The following is a 21,464-nucleotide window of genomic DNA, read 5'->3' on the forward strand; positions in this document are numbered from 1 at the left end:
CACTCAGCCACGGGAGATCAACTGAGTAGAGGAGGGTTCGATTCCCCTCTCAGCCATCCTCGAAGTGGTTTTCCGTGGTTTCCTCCTTCTCCTCCAGGCAAATGCCGGGATGGTGCCTAACTTAAAGCCACGGTCGATTCCTTCCCTCATGCTTGTCTTTCCCTTCCGAACTTCCCATCCCCCCCACAAGGCCCCTGTTCAGCATAGAAAGTGAGGCCGCCTGGGTGAGGTACTGATCCTCCTCCCCAGCTATATCCCCGACTGAAAGTCTTGAACTCCAGGACACTGCCTTTGAGGTGGGATCCCTCGCTAAGTCCGAGGTAAAAACCAACCCCGGAAGGATAAACGGATTACGAAAGAAAGAAAGAAAAAGAATAATAGTGGCGTATGGCCTCCGGAGAGGCCTGGTGCAGGTCTTTTCCTTTTCTTTAAAAATTTGCTTTACGTCGGACCGACACAGATAGGTCTTATGGCGACGATGGGGTACGAAAGGCCTAGGAGTGGGAAGCAAGTGGCCGTTGCCTTAATTAAGGCACAGCCCCAGCATTTGCCTGGTGTGAAATGGGAAACCACGGAAAACCATGTTCAGGGCTGCCGACAGTGGGTTCGATCCTACTATCTGCGCGCCCCTAACTGCACGGCCAACTCGCCCGTTGCTATTTTCCTAGTAGACGGTCTGTGAGGATGGGGCCCCACCTAAGATGATTTCTAATGTTGAAAACATCATAAACACCCGACCACCGAGCCACACGATTGACCCAATTAAAGTTAAAATTTCCGACCCGGCCGGCAATCGAACCCGGGACCCCTTGTACCAACTAGCCACGGAGCCGGACACTAGCTGTAGTACCTGACACTGTCGGGACAATCACATGGCATGTGTATGATGACATTTAGTCCAACCCTTACACTGTTCCCCAGATTCTGAGGTACATTAGTAGGCATGCCTCTCCCTATCAGCAGCCACAGGGGCTCTTGGCTTGGGAGCGTGGGTTGGTGACCGCGGGGCCCTCAGATGAGTTCTGGCATTGCTTCCACTTACTTGTGCCAGGCTCCTCACTTTCATCTATCCTATCCGACCTTCCTTTGTCAACTCTTGTTCTTTCCCGACCCCGACACTATTAGGTTTCCGAGGGCTAGGGAGTCTTTCATTTTCACGCCCTTCGTGGCCCTTGTCTTTCTCTGGCCGATATCTTCATTTTCAAAATGTCAGATCCTTTCTATTTTTTTTCCTCTGATTAGTGTTAATAGAAGATAGTTGCCTAGTTGTACTTCCTCGTAAAACAATGATCACCACCACCACCACATCCCTGTCTGCAGCTTGTTGTGGCTTCCTCCTTATGGCCATTCACAATTTCATATATTTTTTTTGCATTATTGCTAACCTTGCTTTGATTTCCTTTTTCATTATGAAAGAGCGCCTATTATCGTGTTGATGTACAAAAAAATACCGGCAGGTGTACAAAGCCTTTCAAATGTTGCCGGAACAATCTCCATAGCAAATCTCTTTACAGTTTACAGGACTAGTTATCGGCTCATGGACTTAAACTTCCGCCTCTGTGGTGTAGTGGTTAGCGTGATTAGCTGCCACCCCCCGAGGCACGAGTTCGATTCCCGGCTCTGCCACGAAATTTGAAAAATGGTAAGAGGGCTGGAACGGGGTCCATTCAGCCTCGGGAGGTCAACTGAGTAGAGGTGGGTTCGATTCCCACCTCAGCCATCCTCGAGGTGGTTTCCGTGGTTTCACATTTCTCCTCCAGGCAAATGCCAGGACACTGCCCTTAAGGCGGTAGAGTTCGGATTCCTCGCTGAGTCGGAGGGATAAACCGACCCTGGAGGGTAAACAAAATAAGAAAGAAAGAAGAAAGGTTTTAAACTTTCACACGACTATCACAGATATTTCCCTTGTTTTTCACTCTATTGGAAAAACATATGGAACAAAAATTTGCTATGAGCTATTTTCTTTTAAAACCAACCGTAAGAAATATACATCAACTTTTATGCTTTAGGCCTCATCTGAAACACTCACACCTGTTGAAAATTTTCGGACATCTTATAGTTAAGATCCTACTCGACATTATTCTAAATTGAAACACCAAGTTTTATTAAAATCCACTAAATTCATTTTCTCGTGATGATGTAACAGACACAGACAAATATTAAATTGAGCTCGACGTAGGTCATTACAATACCGTCAGTATTCTTGGCAGAATACCATATTAACAGGCTGGAATGTTGCGATTAAAAGCAATGCTACCATAAGGACATCCTCGATCAAATAAAAACGGTACAGTTTCACGAACAGTACGGTACTATGCTGGCTTTCTAACAGTGCCAAGTTCCAGAGTTGCTCTAACCCGGCCACAGACAGCAATTAATACTGCTCTTCCGTTTTCCGCTAAGTGTGCACACTCCTCGTTCCTGTCAGCACCTCATGGCCAGGATTGAATAGCTGGAAAACTATGAAGAACTACAGTAGTGTGTCATGTACTAGTAGCTATAGAACATGTATGATCCAAAGGAATGGCGTGCCAAAAAAAGAAGATTATCCAACTCCCAGGTACTTCCCGCTTGGTCGTCCGGTTAGGGTCACGCAGCTGTGAGCTTGCATTCGGGAGATGGTGGTTTCGAACACCACTGTCGACAGCCTTGAAGATGGTTTTCCGTGGTTTCCTATTTTTGCACCAAGAAATTGTTGGGGTTGTACCTTAATTAAGGCCACTGCCTCTTCCTTCCCACCCCTAGCCCTTTCCTACCCCATCGTCGCCATAAGACCTACATGTGTTGGTGCAAAGAAAATCTATCTGGGACGCAGATAAATGTCAACAGAAGAAACAAAGGACATCACAAGAAATAAGTCAATACAATATTACTGCTGGTCATTCTTATGGGCATTCAATTTAATTTCGTGTGGCTATCTCTAGCCGAGTGCAGCCCTTGTTAGGCAGACCCTCCGATGAAGGTGGGTGGCATCTGCCATGTGTAGGTAACTGCGTATTATTGTGGTGGAGGATAATGTTATGTGTGGTGTATGAGTTGCAGGGACGTTGGGGACAGCACAAATACCCAGTCCCCGAGGCATTGGAATTAACCAATGAAGGTTAAAATCTCCCACCCGAACGCGAATCGAACCCGAGACCCTCTGAACCGAAGGCTAGTACGCTGACCATTCAGCCATCGAGTCGGACATGGGCATTCAATATTGCAGGCCTACACATTTAGCTTTCTTCAGACTCTGTGATATTAGGTCATCTAATGGAAAGTGAGTCCTCCCTCTTTTCACGAATACCTCTTGCCTTTCTCTTCAAGCGATCGTTTACGATTTTTTCTCATTTTAATCTTCACTATTTTTCTTGTCGATATTGGCCGCTGACCACGCAGTTTTTCACCTTAAGATAATCAATTGCTACTAAAACCACCGTCGTCGCCAGTTAACACGACAACAATATTTCTATGTTAGCGATATGGAATAAACAACAAATGCTGTTTTCATAGTCTTCACGGTAAATTTGTTTAAGGCATAGGCCCTAAACGATCGGAAATTTCATTCTCTATAACTTTTGCTATTTAGTGTATGGAAAGAGCCACCAATAACATGAACATTTAGGAATTAAATTCTAGGCCTTCTCCTAAGCTACCATTTCAGCCAGCATGAATAAAATTATTTAAGTTATAGCCTAGACCAGGGATGGCAAACCTTTGTCGACTAGCGTGTCAATTAAGGTTTTGGCTATTACTTTTTACTGTCCAGTGTGCCACCAGTTATTTTCCTTTAAAATCATCATGAAACCCATCATCTGACTTAATTTGGGTATTATATTGCATTAAGAACAAAATCTATTCGACAGAATGTATCATGATTTTATGCAAACATCACTTCTTCTTCTTCTACTTCTTCTTTTGCTACCGCTTATTCCCACACCTGTGGGGTCGCGAGTGCGAACTGCGTCGCACGTGTGGATTTGGTCCTATTTTACGCCGGATGCCCTTCCTGGCGCTAACTCTATATGGAGGGATATATTCACCATTGCGTGTTTGGTTGGTAGTGTCATGTGTTGTTTGAATATGATGAGAAGAGTGTTTGGACGGACAAATACACCCAATCCCCGAGTCAGAATAATTAATCAGAAGCGATTAAAAACCCCAATTCGGCCGGGAATCGAACCCGGGACCTTCTGAGCCGAAGGCCAGTACGCTGACCATTCAGTCAACGAGTCGGACTTGTGCAAACATCACTGAAATTTACATTTTTTTACCGATAAATTTTAAGAATAAGGTATAGTTTTATTGCTTTAACCTAATAAAATGTGTGCAAAATATGGCCATAAAATTAATTGTGACATACTTCTTTATTAAAGCGTAATGGTATGTTGGTAGATTTTAGACCTATTTATTACATGTTAAAAACATTAAAACATGTTAGTATGTTGTCTGACGTGCCGCTGAAGTCGTGTTCGCGTGTCATAGGTTCGCCATCCCTGGCCTAGACTCTAGTACCTACTGTAATCTCCTACTTTACACACCGATTTCCAATCAATTCTTTTCGCTCTGTTTTCGCGACTTGGCGTTAATAGGAAATAAGTTTGTGAATATATATGTTATCATAGCCAGTACGGTAAAAATAAGAAACAAATAGTCGGAAACTGTATTCGGTATAACTTTGCTTATGCTGTAGTACGCTATTTATCGACAAGACGACTAATAACTTAGACTTTTGAGAATTACATTTTAGACCTTTCCCTAACCTACATTTTAGTCAGCGTGAATACATTGACTTATATCCTAAAAAGCAGCGCCTTATTGCCCGACTTAACGTACAGATTTTCATTAAATTCTGTTCAGCCACTTTCTCGTGATTCGCGAACATACATACTGTGACCGTAAATGCATTATTTAAGACCTCGGCACCAAGTCTGTGACGGTTTTCCTTCAATTCTTCTAATTTTGTTAATTTTTTAAGTTCCCCAAAAGTAAAAACCGTATGATGTGAGCTGTCTGCTGTCATTTCTGGATGGGTGCAGTACTTTTGAGTCCATCTCTCGGCGCAGGCCAAAGCAAAGTGTAGTTTCTACCGAAGTCCCAGTCTCATCCATGACTGTGACAATATGGAAGCTGCTGGTGTATGGGTGGTGCTGAGTAATGACATTCAGAGCACAACCAGTGCGTCTGAGTGTCATGAAAGGTGTTGACCATAGGGTTAGTTGTTCTACAATAGCACTGTCTGGCCCAGTGAGGAAAGCAATGGCAAACTACCTCACTCCTCATCTTGCCTAATACTCTCAATTTGGTACTGCCATTGGTTTTTGTGGTATTCCTATAACTGCATAGCCTTTGGTGGTGCTATTTGAGGATCCAACCAGCCTCTGGGCTGATGATCTAACAGAAAGACAGACATGATGTGAAATCTGGGACCGTTCAGGTCATAATTCCCTACTAATTATCCTACCTTCAAATATTTCCTGAATAAAGTGTAATGACTTTGCAAATGTATGCGCGGAGTCTTGTTGGAAATATCTAGACCGACAGTCAATATGATATTTTGTAACGTTATGTATTAACGATATTTGCAAAAAAGTATTTTCTTGTCATATAATGGGGTTTCCTGCATTAAGTCGGGTTTCTTTGAGCTCCATTGCCGGTTATTCTGAGTCGAAATTTGGGCTTGTAAATGGCGTCATGCTTGGTTGGAGAAGATTAATAACTTTGGATCAATTACCCCATCATTAACTTTCCTCAATATCCAGTCGCAGAAATGTACCCGACTCTCGTTATCACGTAGTGGTAATTCGCGGACAACAGTCATCTTGTATGGTTTAAATTTGTTAAGAGTTTGGTATCTCCTGGTTTCCTGTGAAAGTCGTCGCAGGGATTTCTGAGGAGAATGTAGCGATCTTTCTTCAACTTGAACTACTTTCTCCTGAATAACCATGTGCCGCTTTACCCTCCCCTTCTTTTGAGAATCGAGCCCGTTCTCCTAAATATATTTACAAGTTTTCGCACGGCTTTCTGCATGGTGGACTCACATCTGCGAATTCTGTTAAAATCGACGTGTAACTTCCCTGCATGGTTATGTAATCACATACAAAACGAACAGTAAACTCCGTTACGTAATGTGTATTTATCTCTTGGCATTATTACTGTATAACACACAATCCAAACACTCGTAACACGTAAACACTCAAATCACTTCCAAACTCGATACAAGCTTCGGTGAGACGGGGTCGGTAGTTGCAGAATGGGTCTCGGCCCTTAAGTGGCCACGGCTGGTCCGTGGTCCAGTAACTCTGCACTCTAACCGGCCAACCAAGCAGAGGAGGGGTGTCCACGGCTTTACCGTGGCTCTACGCCTCTGCATTCGGGAGACGGGATAGGGCTGGACCTCACGGCTGGCCCCAACCGTCGGCTGTCCTGAGAATGGTTTTCCATTCTCCTGCACTAAGGCGAATGCCGGGACAGTTCTTAGCATAGGCCGCGGCCGCCAGCCTCCTCAACTTCTCCGAGCATCTCTTTCACCGTAACAAATCTCCCGGCCTGAGAGACGGCGTCACCGTCTAAGAGCCCCCCCCCCCCCTTCAGGGGAGGAATGAAAACATTTTTGTAGTAGTGGTCGGTGAGACTGAAGCCAAGGTCGCAAGGTGCGCGGATTTGCCACTCTGCCGTGGTACGCCGATAAGCTGCCCGGCCAATTCGTACGTGACACTGACTGCATTTATATCCCTTCGTAGCACGATAATTTACTGTAGTTTAAAAATGAATATTGTCTTACTTAAAATTCTTCCTTACCGGGCAAGTTGATCGTATGGTTAGAGGCGCGCAGCTGTGAGCATGCATACGGGAGATAGTGGGTTCGAACCCCCACTGTCGGCAGCCGTGAAGATGGTTTTCCGTGGTTTCCCATTTTCACATCAGGGAAATGCTGGGGCTGTACCTTAATGGTAATGGATATAAATGCTCTGCGTATTCTTCATCCTGAAAGAGAGGACCGATTACTAAATAATTTACAGTCGAATGTTATTAGCACTGGCATGGAAGTTCCCACTGCTAGACCTTTCCTATCCCATCGTCGCCATAAGACCTATCTGGGTCGGTGCGACGTAAAACAAATTGTGAAAAAGGATTGTCCCTTATGTGGAACTCATGAAAGACGACAGTTATGCGTATTTCGTGATTTTTCCTTATTACTAGAACTTTCAAAGATGTTCACATTACAGGAAATATTTGGCAGTTACTGAGCTAATTGCTCCTCAAAAATATTCCATGGATATAAATGCTCTGCTCTGGAAATAGACTCAGAAAGAAGAAAGAAAGAAAGAATAATAATAATAATAACACCATATTGTGCACCTTAACACAGAAAGAGATAATTAAACACGGACGACACAAATTATAGTCAATTTTAATGCCATCAGTTTAATTGCATTTTATAGCACTATGCAAGAAACAAACAGACTGGTAAACACGTCGTAAAAAAGAACATTAAATATAGCACATTTAAGCTAATTACGTTGAAGCTATTCCAGCTTTCTGGTAAAAATTGTTTCTTTCTTCAGAACTCCCATAAGAGGCACGTTTACATATTCTAAGTATTAAAAATTTGTAGGTAGATAACTAGCAGTACACTTATGGGGAAACCGGGCGAGTTGGTCGTGCGGTTAGAGGCGCGCGGCTGTGAGCTTGCATCCGGGAGATAGTGAGTTCGAATCCCACTGTCGGCAGCCCTGAAGATGGTTTTCTGTGGTTTCCCATTTTCACACCAGGCAAATGCTGGGGCTGTACCTTAATTAAGGCCACGGCCGCTTCCTTCCAACTCCTAGGCCTTTCCTATCCCATTGTCGCCGTAAGACCTATCTGTGTCGGTGCGACGTAAACCAAATAGCAAAAGAAAAGAAACCACCACCACTACAAGCTCTCCTGCCAATCTTACATTTTACATTCCTGTATTTTTCTTTTAGCATATTTCAAAGAACACCTGTAAACGAACAAACCAGTAACATTGAGCAGCCCAAGTACAATATTCCAGTCATTCAATCAGTCACCAATGATCTTCATTTAGGGCAGTTGCCCAGGTGGCAGATACCCTCAGCCGGAAATTCTTGAAAAGTTACGAAAATGCTCTGAAAATAACATGGGAGCTCATCTTTGTGGGGAAGTGAATAGTGGCCATATGAGATTTCTTTTTACATAGTCAATTATTAGTCCCTTTTCAATATCAACTTCAGTTCCGGTATTACCTACTTTTACGCATCCTTACGTAAACTGGGCATGTTTAAAATACACTTCAAATCTCTTCAAGTATCACAAATATTCACAGTACAATAACTTCGATTTACATAGTCGATAATTGGAGATGTTACATACCAATTTTCAATAGAATCGCAATACTTCTATCTCGCTACAAGCTTAAATTTGAATAACTTTTTAATAGTAATGGCGTCGAACACAACAATCTACTCAAAACAATTCAGTAACAATAATAACACCTGAACAAAATGTTGAATTAGTTTACCGGTGATCAATAACGTGAAGTTATCCCGAGGTGATACAGCTCTTTCAGGCACACCTCCAATGGAGGTGAACTGCATGTACATTTTTCAACAATATACAAGCTCTCCTTCCCCCTATGGGTGGCGGTGGTAGAATAACACCCACGGTAACCCCTGCCTGTCGCAATAGGCGACTAAAAGGGCCCCAGGGGCTCTGAACTTTGGAGCGTGGATTGGTGACCACGGGGCCCTGAGCTGAGTCCTCAAATTGCTTAAACTTACTTGTGCTATGCACCTCACTTTCATCTATCCTATCCGACCTCTCTTGGTCAACTCTTATTCTTTTCCGACCCCGACGCTATTAGGTTTGCGAGGGCTAGGGAGTCTTTCATTTTCACGCCCTTAGTGGCCCCTGTCTTTCTTTGGCCGATGTCTTCATTTCTTCGAAGTGTCGGATCCCTTCCATTTTCTTCCCTCTGATTAGTGTTATATAGAGGATGGTTGCCTAATTGTACCTCCTCTTAAAACAATAATCACCACCACCACCACCACTATCGGGCTCGATAGCTGCAGTCGCTTAAGTGCGGCCAGTATCCAGTAATCGGGAGATAGTGGCTTCGAACCCCACTGTTGGCAGCCCTGAAGATGGTTTTCCGTGGTTTCCCATTTTCACACCAGACAAATGCTGGGGCTGTACCTTAATTAGGCCACGGCCGCTTCCTTCCCATTCCTAGGCCTTTCCTATCCCATCGTCGCCGTAAGACCTATCTGTGTCGGTGCGACGTAAACCAAATAGCAAAAAAAAAGAAACCACCACCACTACAAGCTCTCCTGCCAATCTTAAATATTGGCATTTCCGGGAATCGAACCCCGGCTAGCACTAACCGCTACGCTACGAAGGCAGACGGTGGGCAATCATCACGTCGCATATGTAAAATAACTCTAATTTAGATACTTGCTACATAAATACAGTACATTAGCTATTTCACAACTACTGTGTACGCATAAAGCTTTTATTTAAGGTCTGTTACACGAAATACTGACATTTCTTTCGAAATAAAAAGTTATAAATGATTCAAAATCATACCTGACATCCGCCACCCTGCATATATCTTTTTTTTAATTCAATGCGTGTTTTCTACGTAAGGTCACAAGTACCCTCCAGAAAATTTGGGAAATATTTGTTGTTGTTGTTTTGTTAATATGAGACCATGCTCTCTGTAGTACTATGTGCATTTGTAAATAATTTGAACCAATATTGCCGGGCTGAGTGGCTCAGACGGTTGAGGCGCTGGCTTTCTGACTCCAACTTGGCAGGTGATTTCCTGGCTCAGTCCGGTGGTATTTGAAGGTGCCCAAATACGCCAGCCTCGTGTCGGTAGATTTACTGGCTCCTTAGAGAACTCCTGCGGAACTAAATTCCGGCACTTTGTTGTCTCCGAAAACCGTAAAAGTAGTTAGGGGGACGTAAAGCCAATAACATTATTATTATTATTATTATTATTATTATTATTATTATTATTATTATTATTATTATTTCCTTCATTATTTCTTAATCCGTTTACCCTCCAGGGTTGGTTCTTCCCTCGGATTCGGCGAGAGATTCCACCCCCACCGCCTCAAGGCAGTGTCCTGGAGCGTGAGACCTTGGGTCGGGGAAAACAACTGCTGAGGAGGATCAGTACCTCTCCCAGGCGACTTCACCTGCTATGCTGAACACGGGCCTTGTGGGGAGATGTGAAAATTGGAGGGGATAGACAAAGAAGAGGGAAGGAAGCGGCCGTAGCCTTAAGTTAGGTACTATCCCGGCATTTGCCTGGAGGAGAAGTGAGAAACCACGGAAAGCCATTTCGAGGATGACTGAGGTGGGAATAGAACCCCGTCTACTCAGATGACCTCCCGACGCTGAGTGGACCCCTTTCCAGTCCTTACATCATATTTGAAATTTCGTGGTAAAGCCGGGAATCGATCCCGGACCTCTAGAGGTGGCAGCTAATCACACTAACCATTGCACCACAAAGGCGGACATTCTCAATATTATATTAACCGAAAATTAGTGCACTTCGTCCCTGTAAATCCAGTTTCAAAATCGTGTTTAGAAGCTAAAAGCAAACCAATACCCCTTGACCACATTGACAGACTGAAGAATTCATGCGAAGCTGTGAAATAATCAGTGTGGTTACAATAGTCGTCTGACCTGACCTAGTAGAAAGTAGAGTCAGATAAACAAACGGTCGGCTGAACATTTGCCCAGTTATCGGCGTTAGCTGCTCTCGTTGAGCGGCACCATCAGCTGTTCGCTTTTTATCGCTCCCTATAGCGACGTCACGAGTACCATCAAGGGGAAAGTGCCCTGTCATTTACAGTAACTGAACTCCAACAGCCAACTGTAGTATACTGAGTCTGATTAAAAAAGTTGTCCCAAATATTAACTCGAAGTGAAATGTTCTTGTGTGAAAACCTCTTACGACACCTTTATGGCTATTAGAATGGTACTCTCTTGAGCCAGATCAACTAGAACGACCTGCAAACAGTTCTTGATGCATTTATGAGTGCATTAGTAAGCTAATACGATAATGCTCGGCTGTTGTGTCATACTCTCATAATACATAGATATAAAAGGTCTTTCGCAGCTTCGCACTAAGACGAAGCTGCCCGAGTGTAAATTTCTAGGAATAATTTCATACCTTGGCACCCGCGAACCTTTGTAAATCGATGAGACTGAAATTGGAAATGTGCTGTAATCACAGGGTCGTCCACCTCTGTGGTGTAGTGGTTAGTGTGATTAGCTGCCACCCGCGGAGGCCCGGGTTCGATTCCCGGCTCTGCCACGAAATTTGAAAAGTGGTACGAGGCCTGGAACGGGGTCCAGTCAGCCTCGGGAGGTAAACTGAGTAGAGGTGGGTTCGATTCCCACCTCAGCCTTCCTGGAAGTGGTTTCCCACTTCTCCTCCAGGCAAATGCCGGGATAGTACCTAACTTAAGGCCACCGTCGCTTCCTTCCCCCTTCCTTGTCTATCCCTTACAATCTTCCCATCCCCCACCAAGGCCCTGTTCAGCATAGCAGGTGAGGCCGCCTGGGCGAGGTACGGGTCATCTTCCCCAGTTGTATCCCCCGACCCATTGTCTCACGCTCCAGGACACTGCCCTTGAGACGGTAGAGGTGGGATCCCTCGCTGAGTCCGAGGGAAAAACCAACCCTGGAGGGTAAGCAGATTAAGAAAGAAAGAAAGAATCACAGGGTCCCTCAAAAACAGGGTATCAGTTTAAATGTTTAGGAGGCCGTGTGGCGACCACTGAGCTCGAGCTGAGTCTGAAGTTGCTTCCACTTACATGAGAAGGCATATCTCTCATCATTGCCGTCTGTTCTCAAACGGAAAACTACTGTACATATTGTTATTCTCCCTGTTGATGATAACAAGTTTTGCAGCGTTGCGAGTCTCCCAGTGGCGTATACTGAGTGTTACCAAGGCTATCGTCCGACTCGTTGGCTGAACGGTCAGCGTACTGGCCTTTGGTTCAGAGGGTCCCGGGTTCGATTTCCGGCCGGGTCTGGGATTTTAACCTTAATTGGTTAATTCCAATGGCACGGGGGCTGGGTGTATGTGTTGTCTTCATCATCATTTCATCCTCATCACGACACGAAGGTCGCCTACGGGCGTCAAATAGAAAGACCTGCACCTGGCGAGCCGAACCCGTCCTGGGATATCCCGGCACTAAAAGCCATACGACATTTCATTTCATTTACCAAGGCTATCGGTGAGTCCCAAACCTCTAATGAGAACGTTGAAAATCTATAGCACATTATAATGTAAGCCTGTGACACATTGTTCCATTTTAAAACCTTGAAAGCAATGAAAAAAGAAAGAAAACATCGCACGTATTTCTGAGAGCAAGGCTGTGTTCCTCCGCCCTCCTCATCTCACGCGCCTTGCCCTGAATGACCGCTAGGTGCGCAGACCGGTAGGGGACACGTGTGCTAGTCTTCGCTCCGGCAGTTTGCCACTGCTAACGAACAACCATGCGTTGCTCATCGTATATACTTCCTCACCTCATACTTCTGATTTAATTATATAGATAATAAACTGCTGCTATTTTACTCCCGTTCACTTATACTGTACATCCTTGTAGTAAGACCTTGCAGTGCTGCTGTTATAGAAGTAATATAGTTTTATTTTTATAGATCTCCTAAAATGAAATGCAGTCTGTCAGGTTCAGTGTTCTCTTGTTGGTTGGAATAGAATCCGTGATCGTAGGTCGGACATCACTACTGATCTACCCAGGAAGGTAATAAACCAGTGATGTGTACGACCACTGGTGCAAAAATCCACAGCCTGTTTCCAGTCATTCGACCGGGTCAGGAATGGAACGAATGAAGCCCCATCTAGCGGCGAGGATGGGAATTATGCCGGCTGTCGAAGCCTGTCGCACTCCTCTGGGGCAATGATTAATGACTGATAGATGAAATTAAATGATATTGGAGAGTGTTTCTGGAATGAAAGATGACAGGGAGAACCGGAGTATCCGGAGAAAAATCCTGTCCGGCCTCCGCTTTGTCCAACACAAATCTCACATGGAGTGACCGCGATTTGAACCACGAAACCCAGCGGTGAGCCACGAAGGCTCACGACCACTGGTAATGCAGTAAAATTCAAAATTGTATTATTATGAAATGAAATGCCGGGAGTGTCCGAGGACAAGTTCGGCTCGCCAGGTGCAGGTCTTTCGATTTGACGCCAGTAAACGAGCTGCGCGTCGTGATGAGGATGAAATGATGATGAAGACGACACATACACCCAGTTCCCGTCCCAAAGGGCAGCACGCTAACCAGTTAGCCATGGAGCCGGACTGTATTATTATTCTTAATAATAATAATACAGTTCTTAATAATAATAATAATAATAATAATAATAATAATAATAATAATAATAATAATAATAATAATAATAATAATAATAATGGTGCATGATATATGTATGCGCTTGGTGGTGACCTAATGAAGATGAAATAAATGGCAAAGACGTCATAAATACCCAGTCCCCAAGCCAGGGGCATTAAGAATTACGAGGGCGTTAACTTTTAAGAATTGCACCGGGGCCATCGGACCAAAGGCAAGCATTCTGTCCATTTAGCCATCAAACCGGACTTTAATTTGCAAAAGCCTAGGCTACCAGTTCCACTGACAGTAGCAGAGGCCAGGGCAGTAACTTGTGAAGCAGCTTTGACAACTCAGAAGCCTTCCGTAGGATGTTGGCTGCAGCTCAAGATGCTTAAGGCTTGACGTTCATTAAACCAATCATCAAAATAGGGTAACCAAGTCTAGTGGTAGCCCACGTCTTGATCCCAGCATACGCCACTGGAGTCTTCATTTCATTCTTCTTTCACTTCTTTACCCGATACGTCGGTATTACTTTGGTCAGAATTTCCTCCTTCCTTCTATAGTCAGCTGGCTGTTAAATCCAGTTACGACGCCAAGTTCAAATAGGAAGATGAACAGCAAAACCAAGAGGGAATGTGAAATCGATATGATTATTAACCAGGTATGGACTGAAGACATCTTGAATTAAGAACTTTTCAGTAAGTAAGCCGGCAAACATTGATATTGTGACTGCTGATAATGTGATCAACGATTACAGCTAGGCCTATCCATGTTTACCCCTTTATCCCGTTTCTTCATACGGGGTACGGAAAAAGTTAAATAAAAATATATGGCTTAGTCTTACGTTCGGATGCTCTTCATGACGCCAACCTCAGTTAAGGAACTAACGAAGATGAAATGAATGATGGCGGATGAAAGTATAAGTAAGGTTGTGGAAGGAATCGGAACTGCCTCGGCACTTGCCTGGAAGTGAAAATTGAAAACCACAGAAAACCATTCTCAGGATAGCCGACGTTGGACCTCGAACCCACTAGTCTTCCGAATCCAGAGCTTGGATTCACAGCCGTAGCGCGTTAACACGCGCGGCCACTACTCTGGGTCAGTGTTTATAGCTATTCTTGCATTTGTGGGTTCTAATTGAAGGACTCTGTGCAAGAACCAGATTAGTCCACTTTTGGAGGAAAATTAGATTGTAAGCCCATGCTATAAGAGTTAAACTCTCCACCACACCCTGCCCTAACGCTCGTGGAACGGTCGGAACAGGCTAGAAACTGCCGGAAACTGAATCCGTGCCTCTTAAACTTATGAAAGGAAGTAGAAAAGGCATATGTGCACAATAAAAGATTGGGATCACAAGAATAAGGTTTACTAACATAACATGAAATTCAAATGAATATGCAAACAGCAAAAGAAATGGGGGATACAGAGGAAAAGGTACTCGCGTTTACAGGCGTAAAGAATATTGTACACGCAGTCATGTTTTTTTTTCTTTTTTAACCACAGAATTCTGCTTTGTAAACATCAAAGAGGATGCCACAGAGGCGTTACAAATGTGTTTGTAATAGTGATCAAAATAGATCTTTCATAAAAAAAGTAAATTAACTCATGACGCAAAGCATTCCTTTCTCCAGAGTGAGAGGTTGAACACGAGTGAAAGAAACAAACATTACTTTAAAAGCCACACAATCAAAGCATTTGCTAATGCTGGACTTAAAGTCCAATCATACATTCATAGACCCGAGCACAACAATTATCTCCAAAGACACAGAATCCCCAGATTAAAACACCGAGAAGTAGGCCCGGCAAGGAAAACAAAACAAAACAAAACAAGGAGACTGAGAGGTTACCATAGTTACGTATCAATAAGCAGATAAAACAGAAAGAAAAATCTATTAAAATATACAAGTAATCGGGCGTGTAAAGCCGAGAGCAAACGTAATAAAAGGAATAACGGTGGTGTAAAAAATAACACCCGTGAGATGCGGAAAAGTAACATAAACCTAACCAGCCAATCCACACAAACGCAGGCACGCACAGCGTAGAGACCAGAATGTGCAAGACCAAAATGATAGTGATTATCAAGGCACGTAACAAGACAATCCGAACAGCATGACAAGAAAAATCACAGGCTTCCGAGCTTGATTCAAATACCCAGACCGTAACCCTGGATCGCCGCATAGTAGGCCAGCCTCATCCAGTTACAATCGTGATCGTCAAACAGTATGCACACTACATGACATATTCATATCGCCTCGCCCAAGGCGAACATGAAATGCATAGCATAAGTGTTAAACAATATCAATACCAAACAAGCTCAGCCAGTTGTAGACACGAAGAAAAATAATAAAAGGTCCCAAATCAAAACCACAGGCAAGCACCTCATTCACACAAATCGATGTTATCCACCGCTATCACGTATGAATAAATGTACGAAAAACAGACGCACAAAACGAAAGAATATAAGGTCTGCAGCAAATTAATCATGAAAAGCCTGCAGATTAAGAATCTCAGAACAAAATGTCAGCATAACTATGACAAACCAAAAGAATAATATAAATACCTTAAACCTCGTAGGATAGAACCTGACGATTCTATATAATTATGTTCATTAATTCTAGATAGACAGTCATGTAGGGCAAATGGTAAATCCATTTATAATACCATTTAAAACTTAGCATAATCATTTCACAGCCCAACGTTTCCATATTCTTAACATAAGTCATTGTTTACTCTCTCCGTGAGCAAAAGGCAAAGATTAGCAAGAGAGAAATGCTTCGTCAATCTCTGATGGCAAGAGGCGCCATCTGTCTAACAGAAGCGAATTATATATCACGTTCGGGAATATTAGTTTTATATATCTGTGACATCGCCAAAAAATGCGATGTTAGAACTGTGAAACACAAGGCAAATTTGGCGTGGCACAAAGTGTATCCTTTTTTTCCATCATTTGGTGCAAGTGCTTAAAGCTCCATTTACGCAATGCAGATCTACTGTATAGCATAACATGGACTTGACTGCGCTAACAGTGCACCCCCTGCGATCCAGTAGTTTCCTATGATTTCCTTCTCGCATGCCCACGGCAGGTCTGGGCACGATGAGCACCGAGGAATAACATTGGGCTCGTCTAACACAACAACATATCATATTCATCGTAGGAAACTATTGGATTGCAGGGGGGTTGCAAACGATAGTAGAGCGTGGCTCATAAATAACGTCTCACGCAGATATTCGAAGCCAAAACCACACAAGATCGGAGGCCCAAATCACATCATAAATACATCTCTCATATACAGTTCAAATACCAAAATAGCACAAATCATCCATGTACAGGCCCTTCCGATACACAACGACATAATGGGGACATCGGAGAGCAATTTGGTACATGAATAACAACAAAGAGACTTCCACAACATGAACCGTAGAATAAAATCGACGTAACACACATCCAAGGTGCAACAGAGCTCATTCATGCAATACAGACACTCAATTACAGTAAGACACAAATCAATGTACCGAGTTGTGACACAAAGAAAAACATAGATGATTTACAGGTCAATCCATGTGAGATTTGTGCTGGACAAAGCGGAGGTGGAACAGGTTTTTCTCCGGGTACTCCGGTTTACCCTGTCATCTTTCATTCCAGCAACACTCTCCATTATCATTTCATAGCATTTATCACTCATTAATAAAAATCACCTTGGGAGTGGCGACCCCATTGTAATAACAGCCTATATATGTTTCATTCATTACATCCCTGACCCGGTCAATGACTGGAAAACAGGTTGTAGGGTTTTTTTTTCATTTACAGGTCAAAAAGGAATTCTATAAAATTTCACTGCACACATGACTAACTGGTAATACAAATCTTAAAGGTAAACATTCAGAAACTATCCGGGCAACGCCGGGTACTACAGCTAGTAATCCATACTAAAATTATAAAGAGGAGGAAAAATTTGTTTGTTTGTAACGAATAGACTCAGAAACTACTGAACCGATTCGAAAAATTACTTCACCTATAGAAAGGTACGTTGCCAGTGCGTAACATGGGCTGTATTTTATTTTCAAAACAATTCAAGGTGGGGAGCACGGGGGGGTAGATATAAAAATAATAGGCTAATATAGGCAAAATATCGAATTTGTCGTATAAGGACGACAGAAAGTTCAATTTAATCCCCTTGACGCAAAGAACAAAACTCGGTAAGCCCTACGGGCCCGAAAACCATGTTTTAAGGTCCTAAAACCAACCACACTACCCCTGCTCTAGGAATCGGATAAAGTAATGAACTACCGCAACCATGGCAACGTCAGCTCCAGGATTCTACAGCAGCGAAATTATCTACAATATCAAAAAAATCTAACATGTTACAGACATGATAATTGGTATTTGAAATCCCCTTTAAAAATTTTAAAATGTTCGTTTTCAGAAAATCCACTTAAGCGGGGAGTGGGGTGAAAAGAAGTGAGGAATGAGTTGAATTATTTATATGAGGATACACATATCTCAGAAAATGAAAATGTTACAGACGTTAAAATTGGTACTTAGGATCTCCTTTACAAATGAATACGCTTTTTAAAAAAAATCTGCTTAAGGGGGTGCAAAGAATAAAAAAGCGGGTGAATTTTAAAATGAGCATCTTCTTCTTCTACCGCTTTACCCACGCCTGTGGGGTTGTGGGTGCGCCCTGTGTCACACATATGTGGATTTGACCCTGTTTTACGGCTGGATGCCCTTCCTGACGGCAACCATATGTGTAGGGATGTAATTAATATTGCGTGTTCCTGTTGTGGTAATTAATGAGGTGTGTTGAGTGAATATGAAGAGGAGAATGTTGGGACAAACACAAAAATTCTGTCCCCGAGCCAGAAGAATTAATCACACGCTATTAAAAAATCCCGACCTGGCGTGGAATCGAAGCCGGAATCCTGTGAACCGAAGACCTAAACGCTGACCACTCAGCCAAGGAGTGGGGCATTTTTTATAATGGGTATATCTACATTACATCTCATAAACGTAACATGTTACAGGCATGAAAATTGGTATTTGTAGTCTCCATTAAAAATAAAGGAACACGTAATTTTTGTTTTCGGAAAATCAACTTAAGCTGGAGATCGAAAATGAATGAAGAAGGAGTTGAATTCTCTTTATGAGGATACTTATATCTCAAAAACTAAGATGTTACAGACATGAAATTTTGTATTTGGAATCTCCTTTAGAAATAAAGAAACCGAGCTCGATAGCCTCAGTCGCTTAAGTGCGCCCAGTATCCAGTAATCGGGATATAGTGGGTTCGAGTCCCGCTGTCGGCAGCTCTGAAGATGGTTTTTAGTGGTTTCCCATTTTCACACCAGGCAAATGCCGGGGCTGTACCTCAATTAAGGCCACGGCTGCTTCCTTCAACTTCCTAGGCCTTTCCTAACCCATCGTCGCCATAAGACATATCTGTGTCGGTGCGACGTAAAACAAATAGCACCCCCCCCCCAAAAAAAAAAGAAATAAAGAAAACTTTTTTTTCGACATAAAAGAGGACTTTTTCTCACACATAGAGTTCCATGTCCCGTGTTCCAGACTTAGGTCTGCCAGTAGCCTGGTCATCTTAGCCCCAAAAGGTTATGTCACAAACGTGGGGGTAAATTAAATGCAATTTTTCGGCGAGTTTTTATACACTAGGGATTTACACGTAATGTCTTAGTGCAGTACCGAGGAACAAGTAATTTTTATCAAATTACGAAATCCTCACGAGCGAAGCCGTGGGTAACAAGCTACTTAAAAATGGAGCGGGTTGGGGCGAGAACATTCGCCGCTGCACCGGTAAAACCTCGCATCTCGCAATGCCCTTCCTATCCGTAATTCTCCTTAAGACTGGTCAGCCTCCCAACCACATACGAATATGCAGTCCATCAGAACAATTTTCCTATGCTGATATCCATCTCCATGGCTAAGTGGTTAGCGTGCTGGCCTTTGGTCAGAGTAGTCCCGGATTCGATTCCCAGCAGGGTCAGGAATTTTAACCATAATTGGTTAATTTCGCTGGCACGGGGGCTGAGTGTATGTGTCGTCTTCGTAATCATTTAATCCTCATCATGACGCACAAGTCGCCTACGGGTGTCGATTCAAAAGACCTGCACCTGGTGAGCCGAACTTGTCCTCCGGCACTCCCGGCACTATATAATTTTCCTATGCTGATGTGTAAAGGAAAATGAACCTTAAACGCATTATACTATCGGAGTGCGTAAGTACGTCTTACAAAGATACATTCCTACAGCGCGGTGCTCTAAGGTTCAATTTGTTTACGAAAATGAAAACAACGAAAATTGTTCTGATGGACTGCTTTATCCGTATGTGTCTGGGCGGCGTGACCAGTCTTAAGGAGAATTATGGGTAGGAAGGGCATTGTGGGATACGAGGTTTCGCCGGTACAGCGACAATTGATGAGGTGGCATGGAGATTGTGCGTGGAGATTGAACATCGTGAATTTTAAGAAGTGGAAAAGTTAGATTCTTGCTTTCTAGAATGCTCAACGTACGGCAGACAAATCGGAGTAATGTGATTGATAATGTTCCCTTTTCTTCAGACTTTATCATAAGTGATGATTTCTTGGTATCTGTTTATCTTTGCCCTTGTAAGTTCATTTTTGATGCCATCTGGTGTTAGTGTGTGATTCACTGAAGTATGACATATTCAGGTTCTTTATTTCTTCTCCAAAATGGTCCTGAAGACTGTCTTGTGGTTTGGCATTAGTTTGATGTAGGCCTAGTTCAGTCAAACGTACACCAAGCATGGTAAGTGCAGTATTTTACTGGTGTTCGTGAAATTTATGAAGTGTTATTGTACACCGTGCGAACTGGCCGAGCGGCTAGGGCCGCGCAGCTGTGAGCTGGCATTCGGGAGTTAATGGCTTCGAACCCCACTGTCGGCAGCTCTGAAGATGGTTTCCCGTGGTTTCACATTTTCACACCAGGAAAATGCTGGGGCTGTAACTTAATTAAGGCCATGGCCGCTTCCTTCCCACTCGTAGTCCTTTCCCATCCTTCCGTCGCCCAAACCTTCGATGTGTTAAACAAGTAGCATAAATAAATAAATTAATTAATTAAACAATTATAGTGGTGAACCTCCCATGCCCGGGGGCAAGGGGGGACTCCCCTACTAGCTCTCAGAGAAAGGAAACAATCTTATGTACTCAGGTGTTTTTCTTTCAAGAAAATGACTTAAAATTCGGTATTAAGTAAAAGTGGTGGGGGTACCGTGGGTGGTATTCTACCGTGGAATACAAGTCGCCATTCATCTTCCAAAATATTAAAAGTTCTTTTTTTGCTAGAGGCTTTACGTCGCACCGACACAGATAGGTCTTATGGCGACGATGGGATAGGAAAGGCCTAGGAGTTGGAAGGGAGCGGTCGTGGCCTTAATTAAGGTACAGCCCCAGCATTTGCCTGGTGTGAAAATGGGAAAACACGGAAAACCATCTTCAGGGCTGCCGATAGTGGGATCCGAACCTACTATCTCCCGGATGCAAGCTCACAGCCGCGCGCCTCTACGCGCACGGCCAACTCGCCCGGTATTAAAAGTTCTACAAACCCCCAGGTCTAGCCCCCCCCCCCACTACAAACTATCCTATGGGCGCCCTCGCTCAGTACCTCACCCTATGCAGCAATTTTTGTTGACTTTCAGCAGGCCTACGACTCTCTGAGACATTAACTGAAAGGGGACTGGATAAGAAGACTTTGAATCTTGTCAAGGCTACTCTAATGAACACCATGTCCAAAGTCAAATTCAGAGGGGTATTATCAAAAAGCTTCGAGATCAAAACAGGTGTTATACAGGGAGATGGTTCGTCCCCCATCCTGTTTAACTGTCTGCTGGAGAAGGTCATTCGGAAATGGACGAACACACCAGCCGACAACTCTGGATTAAATATTGGCTACAAAAAGAACAAGTTAACAGTCCCTTGCTTAGCCTTCGCAGATGACCTCACACTCTTAGCTTCAAGTATGGAAGAAGCTACGTACCAGCTATCTTCCCTCGAACGCATAGCAGCTAAAGGAGGACTGAAGATCTCTGTCAACAAAACAGAATTCCTGACCAACATCAGAGAAGCACCCAA

The sequence above is a fragment of the Anabrus simplex genome, chromosome 1 (assembly GCF_040414725.1).
Source record: "Anabrus simplex isolate iqAnaSimp1 chromosome 1, ASM4041472v1, whole genome shotgun sequence".
In the NCBI taxonomy this organism is placed as follows: domain Eukaryota; kingdom Metazoa; phylum Arthropoda; class Insecta; order Orthoptera; family Tettigoniidae; genus Anabrus; species Anabrus simplex.